This window comes from Numenius arquata, chromosome 3 (genome assembly GCF_964106895.1).
Source record: "Numenius arquata chromosome 3, bNumArq3.hap1.1, whole genome shotgun sequence".
In the NCBI taxonomy this organism is placed as follows: domain Eukaryota; kingdom Metazoa; phylum Chordata; class Aves; order Charadriiformes; family Scolopacidae; genus Numenius; species Numenius arquata.
In genome coordinates this window covers 1,226,392-1,241,214 of record NC_133578.1, presented here as the reverse complement: position 1 = coordinate 1,241,214, position 14,823 = coordinate 1,226,392, and positions in this window count along the sequence as shown.

Below are 14,823 nucleotides of genomic sequence, written 5' to 3'. Positions count from 1 at the left end.
AATTTAACGTTGAAAAATGAGGAGAAACGCAAGGCACAGAAAGTAGCCCCCAACGCCCATAGCACGTCAGGCAAGAGGGCATTGCAGGTCTTTCATTTGGCCGTTATTTTACATCAGCGTGTAATTAAAAACCAAGAAATCTTCATTTTCATCACTTTACTGAAAAGTTTCTATGTGATCTCTAATAGTTGCAAAGCAGAATTATTTTTAAGAGCCTTATTGTGCCACAGCTTTCTCCATACTATAGTCCAATATTGACTGATCCACCATCCTCATATATTCCAGACTAAACAGTGCCCAATGCAAGCTACCCTGCCAGAGACCACCTCCTCCTTTTCCTCCTCCCATCCCACAGCCCACTACCAGGTTACAGAGCCAGAACACTGAATTTAAAGTTAAAAAATGGGGAGAAATGGAAGGCACAGAAAGTATCCCCCAACGCCCGTAGCACATCAGGCAAGAGGGCATTGCACGTCTTTCATTTGGCCGTTATTTTACATCAGCGTGTAATTAAAAACTAAGAAATCTTCATTTTCATCACTTTACTGAAAAGTTTCTATGTGATCTCTAATAGTTGCAAAGCAGAATTATTTTTAAAAGCCTTACTGTGCCACAGCTTTCTCCATACTATAGTCCAATATTGACTGATCCACCATCCTCATTCATTCCAGACTAAACAAAGACCATGTTTTTAACCTGCATCCAAGGAACAGGCTGAGAGCAGCAAAAGAGAAGAACCAGGATTATGTGGATATTTTGGAGCATTTTGACCAAAAAAAAGGTAATAATAATAATAAATATATATATATGTATTTATCTAGAGAGGCAATAATAGAAGAGCTCCCTGGAAGCAACCAGAGAGCTTGATGAGTGGTGGTCCTGGACTGCCAGGGAAGTGGGCTGCTGAACTGCACCGTCGCAACAGGAGAGGTGCGAAATTCTTCAAAAGTATCAGAAGGAACTACAAAATTAAGCCCTTCTTTTCCAAGCGTGTAAGGAAGCCATCACACCTGCCTTTCTTCCCATTCCGTTCGGGTATTTTATCTCAACTTACATGGGAAGAGACCATGCCCAGTCTCATATGGTAATTCAAATATCGTTATTACTCAGTCCAACTTTTTTCTTTTCATAAGGCTTTTCAGCAGCAACCACACATTGCCAGCTAGATGTCATTATAAACAAAGTTATTGATTACCTGGCTAGAGCTGGATTTGAACCTGCAGACGAACTGCGACTTGCTACCACGCTATAATTTTATTGATCGGAGCAATCCAGCTGCCAGTGCTTTCTGAAGTGTAAAAAAAAAAAAATAAAAATTTTTTTTAAAAGAGCCTGAATGCATCTTTCCCTTCTGAAAAGGGAAGATGAAAGAAAACATGATTTTTAAGCCTGAAGTACAATTTTTTAATTTTTTTTTTCATACCCCCTCCAAAATTCTTTAGTGACAAAGCCACATCGCTCCTCATGTCACAACAAAACCTTCAGGTGGAACAAGACTGCAACGATTTCCCACCACTCTGTGTGTCCAAATTACCCAGGCGGTTGTGGTCACCGATGTTTCATTTAAAAAAACAACCCTCGATTCTATTTTATTAAGTTTAGAGCTCTCCAGAAACAAAAGTTGTGACAATGACAGTTTGGTCACTGCTTCAAATCCAAACTTTGCCCAGCTTTTCAAATCAAAGTGTCGCTTCACAGGGGTTTTGGGGTCCAGGCCCCCATCCAGGTCATTCCTCCAGTTGGGTAAGGGAATGGAGGGACACCTCGACATCTCGTCCTACAGCAGCTCACTTCTCCCTCTCATCATTGCTATGAATCACATCCCCCAGAGGGTTTCAGGGGCTGTTGGAGATGTCATTCCGTGGCTAAAAATGTCTACTCTTACAATCTAACCCATTGTTGTCTCAGAGTAAAAACACCTGAGAAGACGAGCACTGAGTCCAAGCCCATCCTTCCCCTGGGTCCCATCACCAGCATCACCTCCTCCTGTCTCACCCTCCTTTCACCAGAAACTCAGCAGCATAAACTACAAAATTTCACAGAAACTCATTGAACGGAGGTTTTTTTTCTGAAAATAAAACTTCCCTCCCCGAGGTCATTTACTCCCGAGGGTATCGCCCCCCCACAGGACAAACACCCATCCGAGAAACACACGTCGCAAAGGCAAGCGGAAAGGAAATGAAAAACTCTGCAAGGTGTTAATCAGAAAGCAAAATGTGCACCCAAGAATTTAAAAAGCAAATTGCTTCAAATCTGTTTGAAAATGCTATTCACACCTCCCAAGCAAAGCCGTCAGGGCTTCTTGTTGTTGTTTGTTTTTCAGTCTTCTTTTTTTTTTTTTTTCCCTGCTGACACAGTTTTACTCTGGAAACAAAAATATTTCAAGGTAGAAACTGTTGCTTTAGCAGCCTCCCAGAAAGAAAGGGATCTGAATCCTGCCCATCGCCAGGAAAAGGCTGCTCAGAGCTAGAGCTGGTGGAATGTCATATATATTGAAGAAAAAAGTCTAGAATTTTCTTTTGTATTTTTTTTTTTTAAATTAAAATAGGAATTAAGCTTTAGACCTGAGTTACTGAAGTGTCATCTATGACAGAAGTGTCACACGTTCAGTTCTACAGAACCCCAATCTGTACAGAATCGAGGAGGGCTATGGACACAAAATCTTGACTCTATAAAAATCTATAAAACCATGGCACTGAACTCAACATCTTACCTTAGATGCCACCTTTGATTTTACTTTCCTGGGTGCCTCTCAGGCTAACGGGGCTTCATCACTCGGGGCTGTTACATCTGTGGGCTGTGCTCCTCCATCAACATCAGCCCCATCATTGCCTGTGCAACACACTTCACCCTGTCCATTTCCAGCAGGTCACACGTGGGAAGCCCATAATGTGGCCACCAATTCAGCAGCCTTGGAAACGTATGTTCTAAATGTAGGCATCCATATCCTTATTGCCAGCATATTACCTCTACCTGCTTTTTATAAGTAACAGCTGAATAATTCCATTTAAAGTCATTAAGAAGAACTAGAATGGTTACAGGTGGCTTTACTCAGGAAGAGAGGAAAAAAAGCATCTCAAAGAACATGAAAACGTGGTGGAGGTTTTAGTGTACCTCATTAATTTGTCCGGGATTGCAGACATTCTTTGATTGTGATACTCTTTAATGGCAATTCTTAATTGTTGACATTAAAAAATATGCTGAGCTGAGCAAAGAGAGAAATTCTGGCTACAGTGCAGACGTTACTTCCTATTCTCAAAAATTAAGCATAACGGGCACAGTGGCTTAATAACCTCTCTCAAGAACCATAGTTCAATCCCAAGTGCCATCAGAAAGGTTAGGCATTTAAATCTTGGCAAATAGGCAGTTTATGAATTTCAGTGCACATGGGCAACTCAGTCAGGTCTGGAGACCATGGAAAAATCTAGAGAAGAAGAGAAGGACTTCTCTAAGTGAAAAAGAGCATAGATATCAGAGGACCCCTTCCCTGGGTTCTAATACACAGCTGGGATACCAGCAGTGTGGAAAAGCCGAGACGCAGCTATGGGCAGGAAGGCACATGCATTATTCTGCTTACAAGGAAACAAATAAAACTGCTAAAATGAAGATGTCTTGAGAAAGAACGTAGAAACCTGGAGAGTGAAAGGAAAACAAGGAACTGGAAGAAAAGATTGGAGAGTTGGTATTCCTTCCTCCTGGCTTATCCTCACCTTCCTCTCTTGGCTTTATAAAATATTCTAAAAACATTTTATTACATTTATTATCTATAATGAATGTATTGATTCAAACAGCACACACATTAGTTCAGAGAGAGAACTCTCAGGGTTGTCCTGTACTTCCCCAAAGACCCACTTTGCACCAGGAGCTGTGTCCCAGCAGTGACCAGAAGGATGCGGTGCCATGGGGAAGGGTATTAACACAGGAACCAGCTGTACCAACAGCATCTCGGGTAAATCAAACACAGGAATGAATAGTCCGGATTGATGTAGGGAATTACGTAGCACTTCAGGTGAGCTTATATTACAGTAAATTATACGGTATGCTCCATACATCACATTTTTCTCATTTCTATCCAACTCCATTTTTGGAGTTTCCTTCCTTTCATATTGTCAAACAAGCTCCATTCACAGTCCTTCACACAATGACTTGTGTATTGTTTCAGCCATATGTTATTCTGCCTTTCTCTCTCTGTCTTGCTCTCATGGATGAGACCCCTAATCCCTGGTACGTGCTGTCGCTGCAGAGTTGGGGAACTGCTCGCTGAGTTAAAGTTTCATTCAGGATATTATAATGGCCTTGAAAAATTGGAAATTATAAACTGTTTCAGATCATGCGATATAAATATCTCGGGTCTGAATTAATCTGCAAAGTTTGTCAGAAATGAAGGTCAGGACTCGAATTCGCGGCAATTAGAATCATTGATATTTTCATGGTATCGGCCTCCTTTCCCTGATTATCAACTTCCAGGGTGCTAACACCTAAAAACTCTGCCCCTCTGACCCTGCTTGAGTTTGGACGTAGATTCTGTAATATTTGAGAATATGTTTCTGCATTACTTTTTGTAAGTCAAAGGAAATTTGTTTTAGAAAACATCATGACGAGAAAATATGTGTGCAGAAATATATAATTTTACATATTTTAATTAAATATTACAGCCAAGTAAAATACTGATCTGGATTCTGTCTTCTCCAACCTTTGCCTCGACGCTTAATGCAATTTATTAATTGTGATCTGACCTACAAGGTAACTAACTGGGAGATCGACTTCCAGCACAAACTGCTGGGAATGAGCTTGCCAGCATTCATCTAGTTATTGGAAGCGAGGACAGAAGCCTGGTCTGGTGGTGGGAGGCCTGGAAAGAAATGCCATTTCCTGAGATCCCTTCAAAAAGAAAGTCATGCTGGTCATCGGAGCCAGCTCCAAGAGATCCGTGATTAATGACACCCATCGACACTCCTGCTGGCACAAAAGCCCCACAAACGAATACACCCTTCGTCAATACTGAGGAATATGCAATATGTGATGTGTGCACATGGAAGGAAGTGAATTCTTTCCTGGGTCCCCTCCTAATAACTTAGCTGACATCGCCTAATTTCAGTCAAACTCAGCAGAACGGTAGACAACAAAGTGTCCCACTTCCTCCGTGTTTTATGAACCTGCTTGTCTCGATAGCGGTGGGTATTTCCCCCGTCCCAAAAAAAGCTGGTAGGTTGAACTAATAGCCATCAGAAATCCAACATGGGAAACAGAACAGAAACAACCCATATTTTCACAGTTTTCTATTCAAAATTCAGGTCCCATAAATGCAAGTTGTAGTAAAGAGAGCTCTGCACTTCTCCAAATCAGATGAAAGCCCCAGCCAGCTTTCCCCTTGCCTGTATGTTGAGTATGACGCCATATGGTATGGAATATCCCTTTGGCCAGTTGGGGTCAGCTCTCCTGGCTGTGCCCCCTCCCAGCTCCTCATACCACCCAGCCCATCCCTGGCAGGAGAAGCTGGAAAGTCCTTGACTTGGCGTAAACACTGCACAGCAGCAAGGGCAACATCAACGCGTTATCAACATTATTCTCATCCCAAATCCAAAACACAGCACTGCACCAGCTACCAGGGAGAAAATTAACTCCATCCCAGCCAAAACCAGGACACCCAGCCACACAGAGAGCATCGAATTCATCAAAACCACCTTCAGCTGCCCAGGTCTGTCTCCTCAGAAACCCCTTCCACATTTACAGAAAATAAGGCAAGAGGCAACAGTCTCCTCCATTGTGCAATCTCGAGTCATCCTCTAAGTAGCTCAACCTTCTGAATTAAATAAAGCAAGGGTCCTATGACTTTGCAACCGCAATAATCATCTTTGCCATAGTTTTTCCGAGTAAAACGCTCTAGCGTATGCATAGTCAAACACACTTCATTGACTCTAATACCATGCAATCCTTTCCCCTTGAGAGGAAACTGCAGGCGTGGGATTTCTGTACACAGCAGTTTTCTCATGGTCTAAAAATTACCAGAATTTAAAACACACAGGAGGAGAGGAATAAGAAAAAAAAAAAAACACACACACACAACACAGAGAGAAAGAGAGAGACAGAAAGTGGGAATTTTCCATACTCTGGATGCACAGTAAAAAGGTAGAATGGTATAACCTTATTTTTTCTTGCTAATACACCTCAACTCTGACCTTCCTGGAAACCAGGACCTCCTGGGTAATATGGTAATTTAATGTGAGCGCTTATATGCTGATTTCTATGGAGTGGGTTGGCTTTGTGAAATACGACGTGGTTTACTTTTAAATAGAGCTCAGCTGAGACCTAGAAGGGAACTGGAAACAGGCCTCCAATGGAGAGAGATAAATGCCTAATTTACTGTCCCACTTAATCCAGCACTTTTTCCTTAAGTCATTATCTCCCATTCCTCATTATTGTGGCAGCACAGTCATGAAAGACGTGTGCAGCCAGACCACGATTTGAGTACTTCTGTTTACAACAGCCACAATTTATCGTTAAAAAAAAACAAAAAACAGTATAGCTGAGCTGCTACGTGAAATATTAAAGATAAATAGGGTAAGGTGCAGTAACCTACCTTCCAGCCCAGATATACCTTTACCTGGAGAATATCATACACAACTGTAGCTGGAAAAATCTGTTTCACGGGCTATCGTTTGTACAGTGATATGGATTATGGAGAAGACAAGTGGTTGAGCGTCAGACAGCAGCTACTGCACATTCCAACACCCTCTTCTACTAGTTGTATCTTTATTGACATATTTGGAAGAGGAAGCATGGCACACATAGGACATCAGGAATACACCGAGCAAGCAAAGCAACAAAGTTCTTCATTCAGATCTTCTCTGGATGGTGGTATTAAAAACCTGTGGCTGCATTAAAATCACTGTGGCCATTTAGACTTTGACACACATCTTAGTCTTTTCATTGCACCTGGCCACGAAATGAGAATCCCAGCCAGGAAAAGATAGCGCGGGTCCTAAGGGTTCAAGTATGCATATAAATTAAAACAGTCTCAAATTAAAAAATTTAAAAAAAAATAAAAAATAAGAAAAAAAAAAGGATCTATAAGTTTGGATCACCTTGGGGCAACAGTAAGTGACTTGTCACGTGTCCATTAAATTTGGTATTTATTAAGGACAGTTTCTCTTTAGTACAACAAACCCCTGCAGCCCCTACAACAGGCACTGCCAGGTGCCCCAGATGCAAAGATCCTCTTCCCATCAACACGTGAGTTAATTCCTCATAATACCTCATTAGAAATTTCTTCACTTTATACCTTTCAAGGAGGAAAACCACCCCATATTTGCCTGCCAAATGGCTTTGTGAAATGACAGGTTGCAAGGCACAAACTGTTTAAACACTGGAAAACGTCTTGAGGGTGGTGCCCTCAGCCTGCGAAACCTGCAGGGAAGAGCCTCCAAGACCACCTTCCCACCTGCCCCGCGAGGCTGGAGGTGCCCAAGCAAAAGCCACACGTTACCACTTTCTGCCACGGCACAATCTGAAAATGCAAATTAGCTAGTTAATTTCTTGCAAGTCTCACATTAATTATTACTCTTTATCAGTTTAAACATTAGTGTCACATGTATGGTTACGGGGCTACTTGTCTGCGCGTTTAGAGCAGATGTTTCCAGAAATGTGGAGTGTAAATATTTATGGTTTAAAAGAAGAGACTTTGTCATTTGAAGAGCTCTGTAACGGTTCTCACGCTGCCTTCTTCCATACTTTGGACAACCACTTTTCTGTCGGTTTGCTTTGGAAACAGTCAAATGCTTTGTATGTACATATAAACTGCCACTTGCAAATTCTGCTCTTCCAGCTCAAAATATCAAATATTCAACACATGCAGGCTTCAAACAGAAAATGTGGTTTTCCAAAAAGAATTCTGCTCTTTGTGTTGTTCAGGTCTCACACCCCGTTCCCTTTCCTTCATGTGATTCCCACGATGGAGATACTCAGCACCTTTCAAAATCAAGGCCAAAATACTTGAGCTGGGAAAATTAAAATGGAGATACCCAAAGGGAACTACCACTTAGTAGCTAACGCTTTTCAGTAGTCCTAACCCGGCATAAGAGTTACTTCTCCTGTAATCATATAGAGGAAATGGCAGAAGAAATGGAAGTGTGGCGAGACCCCAGCACAGGTTGCCCAGAGAAGCTGTGGCTGCCCCATCCCTGGAGGGGTTCAAGGCCAGGTTGGACAGGGCTTGGAGCAACCTGGTCTGGTGGGAGGCATCCCTGCCCAGGGCAGGGGGTAGAATGAGATAGTCTTTAAGGTCCCTTCCAACCCAAACCATTCTGTGATTCTATAAAATTACAGCCAGTTGTAGGACATATTTTTGCTCATCAGCTCCTCAGCAGCGCCCCAGACACACCAAGGAGACCCATCCTGACACACAAGGCAAGGTCTCCTATGTTGCTCAAGAACTGGTGATGCAGCTCTTCCCACCGCACCCTCCGAGCATCCCCCCTTGTTCTAAACATAATTATACTTAACCTGTTTATCAAAAATTCATTACATGTAAATTTGATAGATAGTTCTCAATCTAGTAACGAAAGAGCTAAGTAAATTAACATCAGGCTAAGATTTAGTGTAAATTACCTAATCATTCAGAGCAAATATGAAATGCGAGACACGTGTTTTCTCTTTAAGATTGGAGGCAGATTAGACTGTAGATGGGCATGACCGGACAAACAGCACCCATGTGCGGAGAGGGATGACCGAAGGCAGGCAGTGGTGGGCAGCTGTCACCCCTAAGGTGTTGACGATTAGGCTATGGGACACTCTTCGCTTGGGATCCAGTGAAAATCAAATCAGATATACGCCTGCTGCCTGAAAGCCTTGCCCTGGTACTAGGAAGGAGCACACCATCCACGTCCAGGTTCCTCACACATGTCCACGCCACGCCAGCACCGCCTGAAAGCTGTTTGGGACATAGACTGGCACTGTTCCCTATTCCTGAGGCACCAGAGGCAGAACACAACGCTAGAAACACCAGCTACCAGCACCAGTAACATCTATTGTCAATAGGTTAGAAGGGACACGAACACAACCCAGAGAAGCAGGGGACATCCCCAGCACTTCTCCTCTGGCAGGCTAGGGCCAACCGTTCCCACCCAATTCATTCAAAAACTCTTGCCCTCTACTCCTCTTATGCAAAATATTTCAAATTTATTGCTGTTCTGATCAAGTACATTGGTCATGAGTTTTCAGTGCTGGTTTTGCTCATTTGTTTGCTGTGGGGCCACAAGACTGGCCACCCCATCAGCCAACTACAGAAACAAACTCTCAAGGAAGTTTGACGTTTCCAACTTCAAATCCTTTTCCCTCTAACTCTACAAACAATAGAGGAAAAATTTGCATGATGGAGGCAAATAAATAAATAAAATCTAAGGGGTTTTTTGCATCGTGTAATATCTAGAAATACAACTCAGACATGTAGAAGGTAAAGAGAGCTATTAGCACACGAGAACAAAGAAGTGTTTACTCTAAAAGCCACTCTGAAAGTCAGACTCCTGTGTATTTCTAAAAAATGAGGGAGAAAGAGTAAAAATGCTTGACTAAATGCTGTAAGGGGCAGGTCTCTGCTGAGCGGGGATGCTCCATCAGTGACGGTACAGCTGGAATTATTCCCTCTGTGGCTTGTTGGCTTCTGCTGAAGGAGATTATTTTAATGCAAGATGATTTGTTTAGTGGTTTCAGAACTTCTGAAGAGGAAAAAAATAATTCAGAAACTGGTTGCCCTTACAAAAGCCCTTATGGTTTCCCTTATGTTTTCATAAGACAAATGTATCCTAAAATGCACCATTAACAGAGTCCCTGACCATTTATTTTTGCCTGGGGTCTGATTTCTGACACAGGTGGTTTCCCTACGTCCTGAAACAAACCTCAGCAAAAAAGCACAGGAAAACCCTGGGCCACGAAGCCATTTGCTGTTTGTCCACAGCAGGGGTGGTCAGGCAGAAGAAGGTCCGAGCCAGGACCTTTATAAAAAAAGCCCACATTTGTCTAGAAAAAGGCAAATATTTTTGAAGAAAGAATAATTATTTTAAAATTATTAAAATAAAGAAGAGGAGATTATAATTATTTTATTTTTGTTGAAAAGTACTTTGGTCAATTTAAAGCAAAAAAAAAATTGTTTCAAAGTTCCACTTCATACCATTTTGGTGAAAATTATCCTAAAGCATTTCTAAAGAAGATGGAAAAAGTTTTAAAGTAAGTTATATAACTGGGAAAAAATATAACTAAGCATTTTACTTCAGGTCCAGCAAATGCTTTAGTTCAAAGAAAGATGAAAGCTGTGGAGAGTGGAAATCACAGCCAGTCATTTCATTTCGGTTCCTACTCTGTTTCCCTCCCCTCTGCTTTTCAGGTTGTCACAAATGGGAAAAAGATTTCACCCACTGTTCCTGCTCTTTGAGATAATTTTTTTTCTGAATATCAAATTTCCCATGAAGCAAATAAAATTATTAAATCTTCTAAAACTAAACATTTGTCAGAACACCACATAATGGAAAGAAGAAATTGTGTCCAACTGTCTGTCTCCTTTCTGTCTCACTTCCCGTTGGAAAACTCAAACGCTTTAATTAATAATGTATGAGTTAATCCCCACCCCAGGAAAATATGGCTACCCCTATTTTTTTTTAGGGAGGGAAAACTCACACAACCCAAGAATCCATAGTATTTCAGTGTGCCAGTGCAGAGAGAAACAAGGTCTACTGGCACAGGAAACTGAGCAAAAATCACAACATATTTTAGATGTGTTAGTTCTGGGGTTGGAACATACAATATCTGCAATTTCCTAGCCTGCAGTTTCCATCCTTAGTGAAAGGGTACCGGGAACAGCAAATAATAGTGGTGCTCTACAACATTTTCATTAACTACAGCACATTTCAAGACATATTAGGCTTGGCAGATGACTAGAAAGTCCACGTCTATGTCTGCTTTCGCTTAAACTCACTCCAGTCTCTAACAGGTATTTTATGTAGAAATATGTTTCAAGTCCTTCCTGATTTCACAGGGCCAGCAAAACCCCTGTATTTAGGCAAGCCTGAATACCAAAACCAGAACATTGCACAAACTTTTTCCATTTCTTTTGTGTTCATGAGTTAGGATTGACATACTCAATGTATTTTCAGCAACAGGACCACGCCAATGCCAGAGGCATTTTTGACGTGCAACAAGTCCAGCCCACCAGAATTGAAGTTCACCAGGACAGTTTCCTAATGCCAGAGCCTCACAAGTTTCAAACCACGACAAATATCTTTATTGAATTTAACTGTTATCACTTTGTTTAGTCTTCTTACAGTTTTGCGTTCCTGTTTGTAAGAACTGTGCGAGTGCTCAGCTGCTACGTCAATCGACATATTGTAAAATGATTAAATGAATAAATATTCGGCTATATGTATAAATGACCTATCCTAGGGGACAAGAGCCATTATTCACTGAGCATAATGCATCTCAAGGAGAGCAATGAAATTAATCAGAGGTCTGGAAAACCTGACATCTGAGGAAAGATTAAAAGAATTGGGCTTGTTTATCCTAAAAAAGAACATTTAGTAGAGGACATGGTAACAATTTTCAACTATGTCGACAGCCATAGCAAAGATGGAAGGAAAAATCAGTTTTTCACATTTATGGTGGATTAGGAAAAAAAAGAAAAAGGGATTTAAATTGCACCAAGGGAGACTCGGGTCTCGTGGCAAGGAAAAAAAAAAATAATTTAACAACATGGGAGAGTAAAGCACTGGAAGAGGTTTCCTGGGGAATTTCTGACACTGGAGAGTAGGGACCGTGTATCCCTTGTCAGCAGTGAGACGGGTAAGGTGAACCGTGCCGGGAACACAGCCCCGATGACATCCCCTGGTGCTTTTCCAGCCATGTTTTCCTACGAGCCACACAAAAGCTCACTCTATTGGAGAGGAGTAGAATGTCTTGCTAATTGAATGTCAAAGCAATTAAAGTGGGTATAGACTTCCCTCAACATTATCTTGACTTGATAAAATAAAGTTGTTTTGACAATGCACACTGACAATTCCTGATTTTCAACCGCAGCTATTTTTCTTGAGGCAAGACGTGGAAAACGTTGAGACTTTAAGAGTGAATTTTCAAAATATATGCAGAAACATTATTTTGAGAATACGCATATTAGACAAAACTAATCAGCGATTTTCAAGGTATCTCCATGATCATAGCTACTTGTAACCTAAAGCTTATTTCTCTCCCACCCTCCCCACAATCGCTACTGGACTGCTACGTGCAAAGCGTTCTTAATGCAGTTTAACAGGTTTGCCTTCCAGACATGCTCAAGTTCATGGTCCAGCCCGCATGTACTTAACACTAAAATTATAATGTCTCTTCATTTGATAGTATTCTCACATTCACTTTTATCTAACCAATTGCTATATGCATAAACACACACACCAAAAAAATCAATAAATATCATTTTTTCAGTGCTTCTTCCATTTATTTTTTTTTCCTTTCTCATCACATTCAATCCAGACCCAATTCAATATTACCCTTAATTCATGGCCGTATGGCTCATGCTTTGAAAGTGAGCTCACTAAAGTTTGACATGACCAGGGAAAGACTCCAGCAATGCAAAGCAAAAAAGAAAAGAGACTTGTGTTCAAATTGCTTGTGCTCTTCTGAGAAAATGGGGAAACTCACATGGAGCCCACTTCAGCTGGGCTTAATTCCCACAGAAGTCAGTTGCCAGGAACACATAAGCCTTGAACAAAGCACACGAGTGGCCATCCAGGCTTAGACCAAGGACCCATCTACCCGGGGGAAGAGTTGAAGCTTAGAGCAAAATCCGAGGGGTATTTCCCCAGAACACTTTCCCTGCAATTTGAGTGTTGGCAGCTCAGGGACTTCCCAAGCCAAAGGTCAGGCCTTGGTGTTTAACAGCCTTCATCTCACCAACGATCTTGCCCAGCTGCCACTTGAACCCCCATAAACATGGGGTCTGTCTGCGTGGTTGTGCTCTCCATCCCTTTCCCAACAGTCCCTAATTCTGCTTGCTTTCAGCTGGGGTCTTCAGGCACTGCCTACTACAATAACCCCAAGATATGCTTAAACACTTCTCTGAATGAACACACAAAATTTCAATTGTCCCATCTCCCATTTCTTAGGTCTAAATTTCCCTAGACCACCCAAAGAAAGGCCCACAGAAAGCCCTGCACCCTTGCTGCAGGTTCTCTAGTTGAGTTGACTGTCTCCACCTGCAGAGTTTGGTCCTTCAGCACGGCCCTGTGTGCCCTCCAGGGCCACTGATCACTTCAGTATTTCCAGCTGTAAGAGGTGCACTCCTGAGAGCACTGGCACAAAAGACAGTACAGGCAGGAGAAGAAATACTGATGTTTAGATGTGTCCTTCACATTTCTGTTGAAATAAAGGAGAGAGTGGAAAATCCTAGGCGAAAGCTTTTGTTTCCCCCAAAACACATCCAGAAGAGGAGGGTGATGGCTTCATCTGCTGCAAGAAGGGACAAAAATTATCTGTTCCAAAGTCCCTCCCTATTCATTCCTGTTTCCTTGTCTGGGTTAGGATTTTCAAAGTATCTTGTAAACAAAAGACTTCTGAGATGACAAACTTGCTTCCCAGAGAAATCCGAGAAAGAGGGTGGACTGAGAATCTAAGAATAAGGCATTCCCAATAGCTAATAATTTGTCTGACACAAGCTGCAGAAGTGTTTGGTAAGTTACTCAGGAAGAGTAATTGGCCAGTTCTGGTAAGTAGGGGCATTTATGAATTCTGCTATCAATCTTTGACCTTTGCAAATTATATTTCTGGAGCTCTGGTTGCACACCTTCCCACAACATGGCCTATACGAGATAAAAAATAAATGCCTTTATTTATTGTCATGTTTTTTTCCCTGTCATTTGCATAAGTGGTCTATTAAATGCAGCTCACTTTTCTCTCGTGCCTGCACTGACCAACCTCGATGGCACAAGTCCCAACACTGCCAAGAAAACTCATCCAATACTTTACTGGATTCTTGCCACGCTCTCCCTCACGCCTCCGTCACAACTTAAAAAGTGGTTACCTTGGAAAAATGTTGTACAACGGTGTAATAATGGCATTGTATATTGCTGAGGAGGACACTGTTCGTTTGTTTAGTTAGAGGGCGAAGGTCAACATTTGCCAGGCCACGGAGATGAGCGGCGGAAATGGGTGAATGGGGAACTACCCACAGAGACATCCTCAGTTCTGCCATCCCTAGGGCACATCAGGGACCGAGCACGTCACCAATGTCACTCACACCCCCACGAGCAACTGACAACGGAAAAGAACAACTGCATTTGCCCCAAACAACTTAACAAAAAAGTGTCAAATATTGGCTCTAAGTGTGGTACCAAATGTGGTCACTCTGTGGTGGCTCTCTACCTCTGGGCCTTGGAGCAGGCATTGCTTCATACAACACAGTTGTAGGAACAACAAAAACACAAACAACCCAAAAACCAAACACATAGAAACCCACAGCCCAAGTGTTAGCTCCATCACCTTATTAAGACAAAAAAAAAAAAAAAAAAAGAAAGAAAAGAAAGAAAAAAGAAAAAAGAAAAAAGAAAAAAAAAAAACAGTGGTCTATCAATTGCTGTCTCTGATATGAACAAAGATAATACCAACAATTACAGAAACACAACACACTTAAAGAAACCACTGATGCATAAACTGAATTAGCTCAGTGTGTTGCTGCTCCATAGAAATGATACTCACTCCTTAAAAATGTAGGCGCAGGGATGAGAAATACAGGCAGAATGAAGGGAAAAAGCAGAAAACAAGAGTCTGCTGTGTCCAGCCCAGAGCAGGCTC